Source organism: Syngnathus floridae, chromosome 4 (assembly GCF_059516105.1).
Source record: "Syngnathus floridae isolate MCC-2025c chromosome 4, RoL_Sflo_1.0, whole genome shotgun sequence".
In the NCBI taxonomy this organism is placed as follows: Eukaryota; Metazoa; Chordata; class Actinopteri; order Syngnathiformes; family Syngnathidae; genus Syngnathus; species Syngnathus floridae.
The window spans coordinates 9,882,501-9,901,349 of record NC_142416.1 but is presented as its reverse complement, the minus strand read 5'-3'; the positions used below and the strand labels follow the sequence as shown (position 1 = coordinate 9,901,349).

The 18,849-nt window shown below is 39.2% G+C and overlaps 2 non-coding genes across 2 annotated transcripts; both read left to right on the top strand.

The window, feature by feature from the left end:
- Nucleotides 1–17,833: 17,833 nt before the first annotated feature.
- Nucleotides 17,834–17,907, top strand: trnan-guu (transfer RNA asparagine (anticodon GUU)). The gene has a single exon. It is a non-coding gene; the product is annotated as a tRNA-Asn (tRNA).
- A 677-nt stretch (nt 17,908–18,584) lies between these two features.
- On the top strand, nt 18,585–18,658 carry trnan-guu (transfer RNA asparagine (anticodon GUU)). Its single transcript has one exon. It is a non-coding gene; the product is annotated as a tRNA-Asn (tRNA).
- Nucleotides 18,659–18,849: the final 191 nt, after the last annotated feature.

The window sequence follows — 18,849 nt, the reverse complement described above, 5'->3', positions numbered from 1 at the left end:
GCCACTGAGTGTGGAAGCAATAAAGAGAAAGAGAGAAAGAGTTGTAAAGTAGAGGGAATATAAACTCCCAGATGCCAGGTATTTTTCCAACCAGCAGGCAAGAAGACAGGAGTCTAATGAGTTCCCTCATAGCTGAGCGGGTGCCGTGTTTGGATCACACGATTATTGTTGCACGCACACAGAGACACACACATTGCAACATAGCTCATGGGGCTGTTATGAATTACATGGGCCCAACCTAAAACCTTGGCCAAGTGCTTCAACACATGATACCCACATACATCATTTTACCCAGTGGCTCAATCCCTCCACAAACATTTGACATAAATGTAATTGAATGCGATAAAACATCATTTGTCATGAGACTCTTGTGTTCACTCAGTGAACATGATGCTATTGTGAATTCGCTTTAAATTAATACATGAACAAATTTACTACCAAATGGTAAAACAAACATACTTGAAGGATGTGCAGTATGTTCTGTATTACCTCTCAAAACATGGAATAAAAGGTGCTTTTTTATTTGCAAGTATTTTCTTGAGAGTAACAAGAGGGTTCTTATCAGATACGGTCTTGAACCGAAACAAGTAGAAAACAAACTAAATTAGAAAACAAAACATTAAAGTAAAATCCAACTGTCAGTAGCTCACATGTCCAAAAAGTCAAACAAGGGAAGCTTCACAAAGAGTAACTAAATGGGAGCTCAAATCAATATATTTTTCAAAACCAACAGAAATGTTGCTCATTAGAGCTCAGAACTGATCAGACTACTTGCTTGGTCCATGCTCCACCAGGTTTTTGTTTTAATTTTTTATTTCAAATTTTCACAAAATGTACTTTTGTGAAGGTGAATGGAATACTTCTGTGGTGTTAGGGTTTGTCAACTGGGATCAGGTAAGGACAAAACAGAAATGGTGTGTAAAAATGAGTGCAGGTAGATAAATGGTTGAATAAAAGAAATGTCAGTCACGCGTTTTTCTTTTTTTTTTTTTACTCATTTGATCTATTCATGATCATGGAACTTTATGACAATGGAAAACGCATCAATAATATATTGCACCCTATTAAAAAGACTTGACAGTTGCAAATTGTTATCCATCTGATTCTAGGAAACACTGTGTCACAAACATAGCCAATTAGAAGCACCGACAGATCCAACAACTCACACAAGATAAAAACAATACTAACCACATGCTGTTGGATGTGATAAAAATAGCACACACAAACATTGGGATCTGTTAGATATTGTATGCTGTTCTTTTAAAAGAAATCAACAGGACACACATCAAGAAATGTTGACTTATTTTGGAATGCATGAAGATGTCGCATGCCTGCTCCTTCAGCACCCTGGTCAGCGCTTTTCCTCAACGCACTCATGCCCGATTTGACGCACACCATTCACAGCCACGCCCTGCACAATCAGCGCTCATTGCTGCTGCGCACAACGGATTGGGTACGATCTTTTGTACCCCAAAACCGAGTAGACCTAAATCGGAATTTTACGCAGACTTTGGGGTCCAAAATTTAGGAATAGCATTCACTCTTAAAGTGTGTTATATAGAAAGTCTTGTTTGTTGAGAAAGGCATGTTTTGATGCAGGGGTCATTTTTTTTGTTAATTTATATCAGGCATGGTGTTGGGCATCTGTTTGCCGTCCGTCTCCACGCACATTGAAGTCTGTTGACATTTTATTTAAAAATAATTGAGTAAGTCATTTTGATGCTATGTGAATTGGATGGAAGAGAGAATAAAGCAGCCACTTATTCTACTCCAGCCACACTCTGACTTGTGAATGACTCTGTGGATGAGTTACTTCTGTGAACTTCCGCCTTTCTGTAACAAGAACAATCCTAGCTATCTATAACACTTTAATGAAGCTAGTCATTCAACTTTGCACGGTCCTTATATCATCCATTTAAAATACTACTTGAAAATGTATTTCTGACAAAAACAAATGGGGTCCATGACCAGAAGACAGAAATTCACGTAGGATTGAATCGAGTAAAATCGAGATTTAAGTATAAATTGTTTATACTTACCAATATAAACCTCTTGACATCTTGGGCAAGAGTGGTCCTGCTGAACCTAAAAGGATGAGAAACAACAAAATGAGTGAGCAAGTCTGATAGTAAAATAATGCAGAAAATACAACAAAAGGCCATCATGGGTAAATATGGTGATTTTTGTTTGTTTGTTTTGTTTTGTTTCAACAGCTAACTTTCCTAATGACAATATTTCAGTGTGGGGAAACACTGTGTCATGTTCAAAAAGTCAGCTTTTAAGAGTACTGATGATGAAAAAAATAGAAATAATTTGCATATTACATGAGGCTTGGTAGCAAATATACATTAGGCCAATTCCCTTCCAGCTGTTTATTCCTAATGCCCTGCCCATCCTCCCTTTCAACTGCTTGAGACTGACCATATTTTACTAAAAAGCACAGACTGTCTTCTCTGATTCTATCTTTAAATCAAAATGGGTCTTCACATTGTGCTGTCAAACCCCAGCCTTTTCTGTCTTTATAATGTCACCCAAAAATATGACATGGTGTCACAGTAAAGGGTGTGAGCCGAGAGTGTGAGGAACAAACAGTGAAAGGAAAAAAGACCAGCATGCACGAAGGATTGAGAACCTAATTACCATTGCGTAACAAATTAGATGAGGGTTCACAGAGAAAAAGAAGTCTAAAAAAAGATGGGACTGGGAGCAGAAACCGCAAAGAGAATGATCATTAAAGTGTAGCCGTTGGGGAAAGATCAAGTGAAAACGGAGCTTATGGGATCAGGTGAAATGGTCAGGATGGGTGAGAGGGAGGGAGAGATTAACAGTGCACAGTAGGGTCCTACTGATTAACATAAAAGTAAAAAAAAAATGGTCGAACTAAAAAGGAAGAAGGAAAAAGCCATCAATGGATATAGGTCAGCTATTAAGGTGGAAATCAGATACCAATGTATGCTGACAGAAATGACAACTGGACAACTTTCAACCAGTGATCACACGCTCACACTTGAACTACGATCTGTCTCTTCTGATGAATAAATGGGTTAGGGTTAGTTATTGTGGCAATATGTGCTTTTCCGTGTTGCTGTGGGTGATAAACTAACACACCAGCAACATTCAGTTTTTTTGCAATGTTTATTTCACTCAAATGTAATCATGATAATGCAGTTGGACTCCTCAATGTCAGACATAAGTTTCATCGATGTAACAATTGAAAATATAAGTAATTCAGTACACTGACCAGGTTAAGTTTCTTCTGACACTTCTTTGTTTGATGTTTGAGTCGTGAATTTGCATCATGCATAGTAGCTCTCAAGTGGCCTTAATTGTCATTAAATGATAACAGAGAAAACAATAAATACGTTACAACTGACATTGAGTGCGGTCCAAGAAGAGTCCGGACATTGTCTCCCAATATTCATGCCTCCACTCTCCAAGACTTTGATTAGTAGGTGCTGGTGTTATTGCTCATTATCAGATCTCCCATAACATGCCTCAATGACAGTCACAGTAATTGCCACTCAGGGGAGGTTTAGCAAATTTATCTTACGGGCATCTATAAGTGACGTTCTTGATATTTTTGCTTCATTCTAAGTCAGACTAGTCACAACATTTTTTGTTCGATGTTTTATTTTCCCCCCACATTTGTTTTGCAAAAATTGAGACTATGAACTTTAGCGCTCGTCACCCCCAAAATCCACATTGTCATGGACGGAGACAGAGCCTCCATATGCAGCATGGATCTTTATTGAATTGAGGGAAAGGGGAAGTGAAACGCTGGATAACAGGAACCAACACGGGCAGGAGAACCGAATAACAGGTCGGGCAACAGACGGGTGGCATACAGGACAGCAACATGGGGCAAAAGACGGGCAACATGCCGGCTAGCAACGTGGCAAGAGAGCAGGAAGGGCAACAAAACAAACTGACACAGAGGGCTGGGTGTGCAGAGTTTATATTGGTCGATTAATGCGGGCAATAATTGTAAATGCTGCCGACGGGACAGGAGAGGCAGGAGAGATGAGCTGTCCAGAGAACTGGTCATATGGATGCATGACACGTTCCCTCATAGTTGGTGCATTTAGGCTGCTTCACTCAGACCATTTGGAAAGCTATACAAATATGTTGTTCAGTTATTCAGAGTGCCCCAAAAACGCAGCCCAGTGCAGGCAATACAAGGAAAGTAAACAACTGCGTTCAGAAATTAATGGAAGCGGAGCATGCTCTGCCTCCGACAGCACACGAGGACGACAGAACTATTATCTGATATCAAGATCGCTGTGATGTGTGTAAAATGTCCTCTGACTATACACATTAATGCAGGAAATGATGCAAGGACAGTCTGTTGGGATGAGCAGCTCAATAGACTCAGAAGACAGCTGAAAATAATTTGTATCATGGTATGTTTGCATTGCATAGACCATTGGTTCTCATCTGTTGTCACTCGGGGACCTGTTTTTTCCATTCTCTTTAAATCGCTACCCACTTTTACAGAAGTTTATAACAAGAAAGAAAATGTATTGTGAAACAGTGCTCTTTTAAAACATAAATATCTTTTTTTTTTTTAAACAAATCATGCCTTCATGTTTAAATTGCCTTTCATCACACCTTGATAAGAAACTGATGATGAATTATCTTTTCCCTGATTTTTTCTTTTTAGGAAAGAGAAAGACAATTCCGGCAACCAGCACCCATCGTGCCCTGCCCGTCCACCTGCATTTAAACTCTTTTTTTGTGTTTTGTTTTTGTTTTGTTTGTCTTTTATTGACGTAGCTTTTTCGTTAATATATTTTTCAGATGATGTTCTTCGGATACATTGTTTAAATAAAAATATTGTATTCGTTAATATGGAGTGTTTATTGAAAACAAAAAAAGTCACTATGAATAGTGAAATGAAGTCAGTACATTTTACTGGAGCATTTATTCTCAAACAACTTTTTGACTAACTTCCCTCTCTTTGGACGTGCAGCAATACCAACAATTTTATATTTAAAATGAACCCCAAAAACTTGTGTTTGACGTTAATTGACAAAACCGAAAATGAGAGATTTTTGCTACAATTGTAGTTATAGTTAGTTGAATGAGCAAATACATTGTTCCGAATAGTTTTATTTAAAATAGAATAAGGATTTTTATTATACTCCATTAACAAAAACATTGTAGTGATTTTCTCTTTTTTTTTTTTTTTTACTGTAATAACCTTGGTGTGGACTTTCATCTGTGCCTTGTCTATTTGCTACTTAGAGGTCTTAGGTCCCATGGGTACCTCTCTTCAAATAAGCGATGACAGTGAAGACAGCCTAATCTCCGCTCTGTCTCTCCTGGTGACTCACTTCCTCCAGTGTACATCCATTGACATGTCTGTGGCTTCAGCACCATGCACATAATGAATCTCAATGATCAAGTACGTGTCAGAGACCTTTTACCTGTGCTGTACAAATGTACTTGTGAATATGAATCACCAACACTGGGTGTCACTGACCATTTGAAACTCACACTCAGGCAAGAGTGTGAATGCTAAATATCTCCTCATTGCACTCTGATGTGCCACATCTCCGTCAGCCTGAGGGACAATGGGGCGGATCCACGCACAATGCAGATCATGAGTTATGAGCATGCATGAATGTCAGCTTGACTCACCGTTGCATTCATCATTTTTGCACACTAAAACTGCAAACAGTCAGGATGCATAAGCACATGACCTGCTGAATGGACCTGGTCGTAATACTATACTTTTGCCTGTCACCATGTTATGACCAGTTAAGTGAAAATGTATACGTAATTTGTCATGGCACAGCTGATGGTCTCTTGTTCCACACTTAAATACACGCATTGGGTGGAAATCATTATTCTAGAATAACTGAAAACTGAGTAATAAATGCAGGCTTTGTTAACATTTATCTATACTTATCTGGCATACCGGTAGGAACCACAAGTTCTAATGAAAACACATAGAATGTTTGTCTTCTGATCCAAATGTTACCTTAAAATGTCAGCTTCATACCTCACATAATTCAAATGTTTAAGGAGGTAGTCATTTAAGTGCCTGTTTATGAATTCAAGTGGGTTGTGTTCTAAAAGCAATGCAATATTTTTTTTAACACCTCCCACCACACACATCATCATAATGCCCATAGGCAGGGGAGCAATATCACATAAAAAGCATCTAGAGATGTGATTTTGCTAAGTTTGCTAAAGAAGACTGTTTTATTCTGCTGGTACCTGTTTATACACTTTGGGCTCACTACAGGCAAATCGAGTTGGATGAATCAACAGGAGATGATTCACTTTTTATGCTTTCACCTTTTTAACCAAATCTGATTTCTAAGCAAGTCTGACCTTGATCACACTGAAAAATGTATTTATAATTTTAGTCACCCCCCCTCCTTTTTTTGTCATTTTTCACAGCATGGAAAGAAAATGTTTAGAAAGTCTTTTCAATTGAAGGTTAAAATAAGTTCTAAAATAAATTCTTAGATGCACAGAAGATGCTGTTCAGTCATATTTGTATTCATAGATTTGTACTACAGTTACATAGTATGTGTCATGTGGGACAAAGAGTGGGAAAGAGGAAATCAAGCTTTAGAGTTGAAAGTTACAGCATGTCGATATAGATCAGATTTTTTGGAATAATACATACTCATATGGGGAATGGGATTGGGGTCGATCTGTTCTCTGTATTGTTTTCAATCCCCTTGCTGACAGATCAAACCATGAATCCACAAGCACAATATGGCTAACTCATACAATACCAAGCTTGCAACCTTGGCATGACAAAAAAGAATGAATGAATATGAACAGAAATCCTTACTAGGTACTTGATTTAGCTCACATATAACCATTGTTTTCCACAACGATGAAAATGCTAATGTTTATAAAAAATATGGTCAGGGGTCCTCAACTATAGTGGAAAGTCACCTTGGGGGCTGGACACTTAAATAAAAAGTAAATAGAAATAAAATGATGGCATAACATTCTTATTTGATGTTAATTGTTTATATAAACATTGTATTTTCTCTTTGGTTCTCGTAATTTGTTGAACCCAGTCGCGGAACAGACTGGATGGTGAGGCAGCCAGCCAGTAGATGATCGCTGTTCTAAGGACTTGAGAAATGGAAGATTAAAATTTGAGTCATGTAGCGGTCAAAAATTAGAGATGCTACTCTATTACCATTACCATTATTACCCCACTAACCTTAGTGCAAGAGGCACTGAACTGTGCACTTCTTTACACTGACTTCTCTCCGTGCATGCCTGCATGTGTATGATACGGTTCCAGGAGCAAAAATATATGAGGTGTGATTTGAAAATCCTCTACAGAGTAATGATAATCACAATGAATTAACATATTGGTAGTAACTCTCCTTTTCATTTGACACTACCCCCCCCGACTCCACAAAACCACACACATACAAACACATACACAAGCGCACTCGACACACACACACACACACACACAAACGCACACACGCACACTCACATACACCTTAACCAATGGTTTTCAAAGCTCCAAGAGCCCCTCACTTGTTCTTATGAGCCTGCGTAAATTGAATGCTGTGAATCAGGGCTGTCTGTTATTACATGTGACTAGTGGGAGGAAAAGAGAGAAAGGAAGTGCAGGAAAGACACTCTGCTGAAATGAAGGGGACTGCACTGCACATCCCTGCAGTTTTATGGGCTTGTGTCTTACCAAGATATATCACCAGCTGTCCACATAATACCATAATGTACACAAGCGTGTGTGTGTGCGTGTGTGTGTGCGTGTGTGTGCGAGCAGGTGTGTGTGTGCGAGTGCGCGTATGTAATACAGGTCTCTGTCCAGTCCATGTTATGCACTAAAATTGTGTGTAACTTGCTCCTCATCTGTGTCCTCTGGTGATTTGGTACTCTTTCACATGTACAGGTGTGAAAATCTGTTAAACAATGAAATTGGTCAATGTTGTCAAACTCTTTTTTTTTTTTTTTAACAAAGGGGGAGAGGCTAGTCACCATTGAGGATGAAGATAATGTAAATATAGATTTTGTAGTGAGCATGTGTGTGAGAAAATGTGAGCTGTAGGGTGAATTAGGAGTGAACTTGAGATATAGAGAGAGTGATGCTGAGCGATAAGTGCATAAACAGAGTGAGAGAGAGAGTCACAGAGAGCCCAGATGAGGGAGTGGAGATGATGGGCTGGCAGTTTCCAAGCACCAGGCTGTTTTTCAGGGCTGTCAAGCACATTGTGAAGCATTGTTTGAAAGGCCCAGGCTGATGGCTGACATATTCGCCATGATTCTCGCTTGCCAGGCTGCTGTCCACTGCCCTAGACTCAGACACACGGGCTAAAATAGGCCAGTCTGTGTGTGTGTGTGTGTGTGTGTGTGTGTGTGTGTGTGTGTGTGTGTGTGTGTGTGTGTGTGTGTGTGTGTGTGTGTGTGTGTGTGTGCGCGTGCGTGCGTGTGTGTGTGTGTGTGTGCATTGGTCACTGAAGGGTAATTGGCTGACCTTGACCCATCAGGGTGTCTGAGATGAGCAAAAGTGAAGGGAGAGGGAAGCGAAGCAGGGAGGCTGGCAATAAATTTTTCTCCCACATCAGTGTATTTATGTCAGTGGCACTTCACACTGGCATTTGACTCTTACAACTTGAAAATGTGAGGCCACACACGCACTCTACTGTGATAAAATACACTTAATGTGCACGCGCAATAACGTACTGATGCACGGTGCATGCTCACTGTATACGGACACCAATTGATAACTCACTCCAAAGCAATCATTGATCAACGTTCACTTATTGGATGAGTTAGTGTTAACGTCTTCACCACCACTGATGAGGGCCATCATTTAAAAGGTGCCATGCTGCTTTTATTCTCTAATCCGTCACACAGCGTTGTGTAAGCATTTCTGGTCTTCCTTTAGTTTTTGTACCTTGCCATTTGTAATCCTATTCTACCTATAAATCGTGGAATGAGTTCTTGAGTTCCCCCAATGACTTGGAATGATCATTAGTTACTGGTGGTGAATTACAGTGCATAAAGCTGTTAAGCAACAAATCTCAAAGGACGTTCTCTATTAAACTCAGATATATTTTCCATGGCATATTTAACTTTAGTTAAATTTTATTTAAGTAGCTGTATCTACTTGGTTTCCCTTACAAAATAAAATTCTATATCTTCTTTTCATATTCTTGAAAACCAGCAGCAAAACCGTTTTAAATCTGGTTTTGATAAGGGGAAAATAATAGCTAAATGAAGAGCTAAGTGATGAATTGAAGAGGCTAAAGGACAGAACCTTGAGGAATTTGTCAGGTTACAGGGAAGGATCAGATTTAAAAGATTTGAGCTAGATAAAGTGGGAGCGCTCTGGTGTGAAACCAGTGAAGGGGTGCATGTGAGATACCAATAGCAGAGTTAACTGAGGAGGATGGAGTGTCAGATGGTATTGAATGCTGCGCTCAAGTAGGATGAAGATGCAAATGAGACCGAAATCAGTTTAAATGAGAAGTTCTTTGCTGTGGTATGTACAGAAGCGGAACTGGAAGTCCTCATATATGTAGGCTGATAAGGGTAAGGTGGGAGTGAAGTTGAGAAGAATCTTTGACAGCAAAGGCAAACTCAAGATGAGGTAAATATTAGTCAAGTTACTGGCATCAAACCGTTTTTTATTTTTATTTTTTATCCAGAATGGTGGCTGCAATTTTGAATAAAGAAGTAACAGTACGAGAGATTAGGATGAATGGATGGTGGCAATTATAAGAGGCAACAAAGATGAAACACATGATTTGATGAGGGTTGTGGGGAAGAGGCTAAAGCTGGCACGTAAACATGGTTATGATGATATAGACTGCTGGAGACAAATACCTTACAAACTTGGCCAATATTCTGATATCAGAAATTCTTGGATGATCAGGAAGTAGAGAAAAGGTTAATGGCATGGAAAACATTCTGGTGGAGGAGGAAGTGAAACTAAACACAACTGCTTTTCAATAGTGTGAATGCTGTCATTGGAAAAATGTGTTTTAGAGTTGTGGGTGTCAGTTGAGTAGGTGGGAGTCAGGAGGATACTAGGTTTTATCGAGCAGGGATAATATTCATTCATCATCCAAACCGCTATTCTCCTGAGGGTCGTGGGCCTGCTGAAGCCTATCCTCGCAGTCTTTGGGCTGTAGGTGGGGTACACCCTAAACTGGTTGCCAGCCAATTACAGGATACACATAGATGGACAACAGTTCACGCTCACACTCACACCTACGGGCAATTTGGAGTGGTCACTCGGCGTCCCATGCAAGTTTTTTGGGAAGTGGGAGGACACCAGAGGACCCACACAGGCACGGGGAAAGCATACAAACTTCACACAGGAAGAAATTGAACCTTGCACTTCTGAACTGTGAAGCGGACCTTCTAACCGATTCGCCACAGGGAGAATAGTGTTTTGAAATTTCCTCTGTTTGAGGATATACATAAGTTCAGCGTAATATTGTGAATTGGTAGTGGAAGGAATTAGACAAACAAGCATAATCTGATGAAATGTCACAGTGCCATCCTATAAGGGCTAACCATCACTGGGCTTCACACGTTGTCTTCACTGATTGAAAGCTAAGTGAGCTAACAGCTAGACTAAAAATCAGAGCTGCCAGCGCTCTCTCGTTAAGGCATCAGGAGAGTGCGATCTCTTTTATTCGCCCAGCTTTGCTTGGCCATAACACAGACGCTGCCTTTCGGAGTTTGAGGAAACTTAATCATGTTAAAATTGAATTCACAAATAATTGTCATCTTTGTTTGTCTTTGTTGTCTCTGAGCAGTCATATACAATACAAAGATAATTATTTGGAAATTATTTTATGAACCTTCTGACATTCAATATCAATGTATCTTGAAAGGTTGCCCTCTCAGACTACCACCTCAGTAAGCTACTCAGGTTCACCCACGAAAAACATCAAGATTAACAAAAATTAAAGCTATTAGAGCCTTGCAGTCCATTTCCCTAATATGTCTAACATATTTCTTCTACAAATAACATTATCGTTTCAGTGGTCATTTTTTCAAACACAGTAACAACCACTTCTGTTTCGATGGCATTTCTGTGAAAGATATTTATTTTTGTTAGGTGTTATTTTTATTTGATCTGACGGAAAGATGATGATTTTATAAAAACTAAAATGTTGTGAATGTGTATTTCATACTTTTACCACTGCAATTTTTATCATGTGAAATGTTTTGTGAGTCCACTCTATGAAAAGTGCTGCATTTACTACTTTATTTTCCTGTCTACTTTCTACTCATCCATGACCATGAACAAACAGAAGTGATACAATATAAATGAATGCATGTTGAGTGTTCCTTCTGGTGTGTGGTTCATGATATTGTTAATAATGTTCTTATCCTCTACCTCCCCCAGGTTCTCATTTCTGACAGTTATAGGGGGACAGCTGTTGATGACAAACCAGCAGAAATAACTGTGTAACTTCCTACTCTAATCGATACAGCTAGGTACCAAGGGCTACATCTGTGAGTGTGCGCGTGTGTGGATATCAATGTACTGCTGTGTACTGATCAGCTAGTGGCTGAAATGGCAAATCTACCTCTGCCATCAATGGAAGAGAACAGAATATAAACCACGTAACAACCTCCACCCGCCAACAGTCAGTCCATAGTTCTCCCCCTTATCAAATTTGTTATTCACCCTACTCTTGCGTACAATGTAGTGTCTGCCGGTGTGCCATCCCTGGCTTCCACATGTAATCTGAGTAAAATGGAAAGGAGCAGTGTGACAAGGGGGTTCATAAAGCCTGGTTTAGCTTGTGTAACCGTGAGCAGACTGAGAGAGACATTTGATAATGAAATTTTCCTTCCTGTTTATCCTAGGGTCTTGCTCTCTCGTAGGCTGAAACATGCACAGGCAGGCAAAACAAACCCAGTGCAAACGCACACATAGACACACACACGCACACACATAAATATAACCAGATGTCTATATACTGTCTGTGATGCTATTATGTATATTGAGTATTACATCAAGAAAGAACTGGAATCGTCCCATAGGATTAAAAAAAAAAAAAAAAAAAAAAAGTCGAGCCTAAGGAGGCACTGTGGGCTAATGGCCAACTGCCTTGACTGTCAAAGAATTTTCACTAATTTGTTGGTTTTATGAGATTAACTCTCCAATAGTTCTTCCACGGCTTTGAAAGCTCCACACGGGTCTAGATTCATAAAGCAGATTTTGAAGGGAGGTCATTCTCATTGTAATAATTTTAATAGACTATAGAATAAAAAACATCACCACTGAAATACCATGCACCCACCCACCCCAACCCCTAACAACAAATTAACAAATCTTGACAAAGTGTATGCAATTTAGCTGAGAGCAAGGCTTAACATTTGAAGAGTTACAGGATTTAACCCATTTTCATTTATGTCACCCACTTCTCTATATCTGGTACAGAGGCCAAGACATCATGGTGACATTATCATAAGAGCATGAAAAAAAAGATTACAAAACTGGATTAGGGCTAATGACTTTAAAAGCAAACCATGAGAGAAGTAACACATTGGAAACATTATTTGCATGTGTCTTCCAATAATAATTTAAAATAAAATTCCTTGGCATGCTTGGCGTGGGTTTGAGCATGTGCTAAGTGATTTCTCTCCACGACTGTGTTGTTGCTATGGTGACAGTTTTTAAACATTTGCCCGTCTACCCCAGAATCATATTTTGCACACTCTTGGCTTGTTTACAGCTTTAAATAAACTCTGTTAAATGAGACACATTCAGTGCTCAGACACATTCTTAGATGTGCCAAATTTTAATTATAATCCTTTAACTTTAGTGCTTAAGTTCAGTAAATGGCATAAAAAGGAGGGACTATTTGGAGTGACACTGTACCAGAAGCTGAATGAGAGAACAGAAGCACAAGCAAGATGTGTTTGTGGGTGATACATTATTTTTCAAGCACACATTATAGAATATGCGTCTGTGACACAGACCTTTTCTTTGGATGCCCAAATGTACAATGAATCTGGACCTACTCAACTGCCTCTATGAGGAAATACTTTACTGCCATCTTGTGGTAAGAGAAGTAACAGCATACAGATTTAGGAATAGGAAAATAGCTCATTGTGTGGACATAACAAACAATTAGCCACCCACTGTTGAACAGACACCAGTATTTAGTACCCCAAAACTATTAGCTACCATCTACATTCTTTATGAATTTGCATGTGAGTATATATCAGGAACACAGACACACAGATACTAACAGACATTTACGCACACACAGACACAGACACCACAAACAGACATACACACAGAAACACACACACACACACACTATTTTTTATAATACCTTCAGTCTCGAACAAAATGATCCCATCACATTCCCTCACCTTAGCGAGCCATTTAAATGAAGGTTCTGTCTTTTGATGTAACTTGACAATGTCAGTCTTTATGTAATTTGTGAAAAAAAAATAACAACAATCTCCCAAGGTCTGCTGTCCATTAAAATGGCCTTAAAGTGATTAATACATATGACATATGCACAACTTGGTCCATTTGTAACTGATACATTGTTGTTTATTGATCCTGTCCTGTGTAGTAATCATTATTTGAACCCTTTACTTCCCTGAGCGCATCACTCTCATTCCATTTTCTATTTATAGCCTGATGGGCTGCTATTATTTCTTCCCTTCTTTGACGATGACCACAATCACACTTCTGAAATTGTGAACAAACATTGTTCAATCCAGTCAAGATGCAAATGTCTGCCTTGTCTCATTCCCTGTCTCTTTTTCCCTTCTCTATTTTTCCCCCTCAAAGTGCAGTCTCATAGAGCCCTTCTAAACCCCGCAATTTACCTTCCTTTTCTTGCGAAACAAGACAAGCGTTGTCCTGAATAGGATGTTTCCTGGTATCCTGTGCTGACATGTGGTAACTAACAGACATTTTACAAAATAAAGAATTTACCAAACTAAAACTGTGACTAAAATGGTGGAAGCTGATGATTAATTGCCATTCTGATAACCACTGGCTATGTGTAAAATGACCTACTGTACACAAAAATAAAAACACTGGATTGTGAGTGTGAGGATGCAGTGGTAGTTATGACCAACTGAGTGGAACCATTTTTCATCTGCCAGTACGACATCATAAGACTAGAAATCCTCACAACAAATATAGAGAATAATGGTTTATGACCTTTTGCTTGAACCCCTTTTGATCCACTCTGACGTCTTGCCCTCATTTACCCTCGCTTATCCCCCCATGACATGACAACACACACACACACACACACACACAAACACACACACAAACACACACATTTAAATATATATAGTTAAAATTACTTAGTAAGGATGGCAGCAAAAAAGGTTTCAACATAGAATTATACTGCATGTTGACATACAGTACAATAGAATGTCATGTATTTTGAAAATTGAGACCAATACTATCCAGGTGAGACATAAACACATTACTCATGATTGTAAGAAAAGTGGAAAATATCAACATGTGGAATGCAAAGTTAGCAGAATAATCAGACATTGATTTGCCTGTGCTCATAAAACAAAACCCTTGATGTATGCATCCACTCGGGTTACCTTGTCACACGTTAGTTCTGATCAGAACTGACAAAATTGATAAGAATAAAAATCTGCTTCAGAGTACGCAAGTGGCACAGAGATTCAAAGGAGCTCGTACGAAAGGTGATGGATGAGGAAGTGAATAAGGAAAAGGACAAGGAAAACCAACAAAAATCAGCACAGATTAAATGAAATTGGAGCAACCATTATACACCATGTCCTTGTTCATGGGATGACAATGAGAGAAGCATGCCGAGTCCAACTTAAATCGATCAGATTCTCTGTGACAGAATATTATTTCTCGTTGTACAGCATTTGATATGGCAATGTAGTGTGTGATGCGAATAAAGTTCTCTGGCTGAACCCCGCAAAAAGACAAGATATCTGACCTTGCAATAATGTGCTTGTCATTTTTGTTTTATTCATGAAGTTATGAATGTAGTATTTATAGATACCATTTTCACTATTTCTTCTTATTCTAAATTCTTAATCTTACTGGACATTGTACACAATTATTTGCTTACAACAATTTTAGAAAAGGGCCTAATTTATTCCGTATTCTGGCGCGTCAAGCATGTTCTGTATTGACATGACTTTAATGTGGAAAAACTTGGCAGCAGTGACCTCACGCCCATCACACACTTTTGGGATTATCACGAACAGATAATATGAGCCAGGCTCTGTCTTCCAACGCCAGTAACCTCTGATTTAATAAATGCTGAATGAATAGGCAGCTGTTCCCACAGAAATACTCCACAATCTGTTTTAGCTGCAAAAGCAGTGAAACTAACCATTATCTTTCTCATTTTATTCCGTGGATGTAAAATGTATATCTATTACGTGCAATATAATTAATTCAAGGAGCAGAAAAATGTAGAACACGCTGTCTGATCAAAACACATCACACCTTGCAACCCAGTTTATGATAAACAAATATCCACACACATTGCCAGTGGAATACACCAGTGTCATTAACCCGAAGCTTGAGGTAACAATTAAAACCATTGTGGCTTTAATCTTTTGAAAAATTCTCGATGTGATTGGAATCCTGAAGCTAGATTCTTTTCATAAAGAGGGCCAAGACCTCGGTTGAGTTATTATCGCTGAAAGCGCCAACTGTGCATGTGTGCGAGTGTGAGACCGTGAGGTAGAGAGAGACAGACAGAGGCAGAGTGATAGAGCAAGAATAGTACATGCAGTGACTCCTGATGCATCTCCTATAACCATGATGACGTGCAGCTATGTATTCATTCATCAAAGCCTAACTTTGTTGACTGTTAATCGGAGGACACAAACAACCGTTCACACTTATGTTCAAATATATGAGCATTTTTTTTCTTCAATTATTTTACTGTGCATGATTTAGAAATTTGGGAGGAATTTGGCATCTTCAAAGAGACTACTGTTGTGGATATGAGAGAAAAAAAAAAAACTTGCTTGATGCCCATAACTGATGTTCATAACTGTTGTAATATGTTAATGTATACAAGAAAAGGTCAAATTTTAATAGATCTAATACTGGCTGACTTATTAATGGGTCGGGCCATAAAAAGTATCATTTATTTTTTACATAATCGCAAGTGGCTGCCACATTTGTGGAATTAAAAAAACATTCCATAAGCACTTCAAATGCCTCTTAAATCCTCCACAACAAATTAATTCACAAAAAAGACTGATGATTTAAATATCAATATAAAAACATGACTCATCTGCCCACACTGCTCTTCATGTGAATAATATCCCATTTATGCTGTTTAAGTTGAAATCTTAGGATGAGTGAAATGTTACATTAATTTTCACACATCGAATTTGAAACCCTTCGGAATTTTGACCTGTATGAGCTAATATGACAAATATGAATAAGAACAATAAAGAAGCAATGTGGTTTTACTCTAATTTAACTTTAAGGTTCTTGTTTTTTAACTGGATGTTCCATGTGAAAAAATTAAAAAAAAAAAGGCTTTATTTTCTTATTTACTACTAATGTTATTTTATTTTGAAATCTATTTCAAAGAACTCATCATCCAGTTTTCAAAATTCTTGATAAGTCGTACTCAAGTTAAAAGGACATTCCAACCATCCATCTATAATGCTTTGAAAAAAAATCCCATTCAATGAGTTGTTTTAGTTAACACTTGTCATTTAGTAACTACAATTTTACAATCTGCATCCCCTCTGTTTGAATTCTTGAAACAAAAAAACAAACAAACAAACAAACAAACAAACAAACAAACAAACTAACTAACTAACTAACTAACTAACTAACTAACTAACTAACAAAACACACTGAGAATAGATAAGCAAAGGACACTTTCACTTTCAAATTCATATCACAAAGACCAGAAAACATGCATGGCCAGTCATTTAATGCGATGCTGTACTTTAATTCGGAAGACAAATTTGTGCCCATTTTCTTCAAGTTGTAAGTTTGTATTTTTATTAGTAGTTAACTTTCTAAATGTACTCATTAATAAATACAGAAGTGAGGTTTTAAATGGTGACTGGTTGAGTCTCAGTGTCCGATTACTCATCTTTAAGCGCTTTAAGCTGTCTCTGTGGCACTGTTTGTCTTTCTCCCTGTCGGTGTCTACTGTTGTCGTCTGTGCATGTCCGTGCCCGGTGTTCCTGTCGTCTGGGTTCCTCCTGGTCTTGTCTGCAGAATCACGGTCAGAATTTTATCCTTGTCCAAGTGGACTTCTGTCGGTCGGTCTGTGTGTTTGCTGGCCGTAAATCTCTATCCCGTCTGTGTCTTCGGTTCCCCACCTACCTCCCTTCCAACTCCCTTTCCCCTCAATAAATCCGGGTTTGAGCTGCATTGGGTCGCCCAAGCTCAAGTCATTCCTGACACTGTTAGTGCATTCAGTTGTTAACCATACGGCTGGTGGTTCAACCTCACCCAGGGATGTCTGTAAGACCCTGCTTTCTGTTTGAATCCAGTTCACAGCTTCAACTCTCATTGACTTTTAAACTATTTAAATAGGTGTGGTTGATGATGAGACTGTTAACATCATTTGGCCCTCTTTATGAATTGTATAATACAGCTTAAATGCTCCTCCATGAGCCTGAAACCAACTTGGTTAGTACGTTTGGCTCTTCAGATGATGGATGGATGGATGGATGGATGGATGGATGGATGGATGGATGGATGGATGGATGGATGGATGGATGGATGGATGGATGGATGGATGGATGGATGGATGGATGAATACCATGACTATGTTCCAATTGGACTATATCAGGTCAGAAGCCTTTAAATTCCAATTACTCACTTAGCTAGTGTGTCTCTGTGGCGCAATCGGTTAGCGCATTCGGCTGTTAACTGAAAGGTTGGTGGTTCGAGCCCACCCAGGGACGGTTCCCTTTTGTGTTGGGAAGACTTGATGTTTGGATCTGGGTCACAGAGTCAATTATCCCTGTGGATGGAAACTATGCAGATGTTGTGGTTGCTGAAGAGCACACAATTGACTTTCCAAAGTATACCCTTCCGGGACACGTTGATTTCAATTTTGTACGTTGAGCGTGAATTGGCCTTCCCAACCATGATGAGACTGTTAACATCATTTGGCCCTCTTTATGAATTGTATAATACAGCTTAAATGCTCCTCCATGAGCCTGAAACCAACTTGGTTAGTACGTTTGGCTCTTCTTCTAAACTCTCTTCCATGACACTTTTCAAGCTAATCAGTTTAACAGTTGGCTTTCTTTACCAATGGTTGTTCGTCTCTGTGTGCCCCGGGATTGGCTGGCAACCAGTTCAGGGTGTCCCCCCACCTACTCCCCGATGACTGCTGGGATAGGCCCGCGACCCCTGTGGAGACAAAAGGTACAGATGATGGATGGATGGATGGATGGATGGATGGATGGATGGATGGATGGATGGATGGATGGATGGATGGATGGATGGATGGATGGATGGATGGATGGATGGATGGATGGATGGATGGATGGATGGATGAATACCATGACTTTGTTCCAATTGGACTATATCAGGTCAGAAGCCTTTAAATTCCGATTACTCACTTAGCTAGCGTGTCTCTGTGGCGCAATCGGTTAGCGCATTCGGCTGTTAACTGAAAGGTTGGTGGTTCGAGCCCACCCAGGGACGGTTCCCTTTTGTGTTGGGAAGACTTGATGTTTGGATCTGGGTCACAGAGTCAATTATCCCTGTGGATGGAAACTATGCAGATGTTGTGGTTGCTGAAGAGCACACAATTGACTTTCCAAAGTATACCCTTCCGGGACACGTTGATTTCAATTTTGTACGTTGAGCGTGAATTGGCCTTCCCAACCATGATG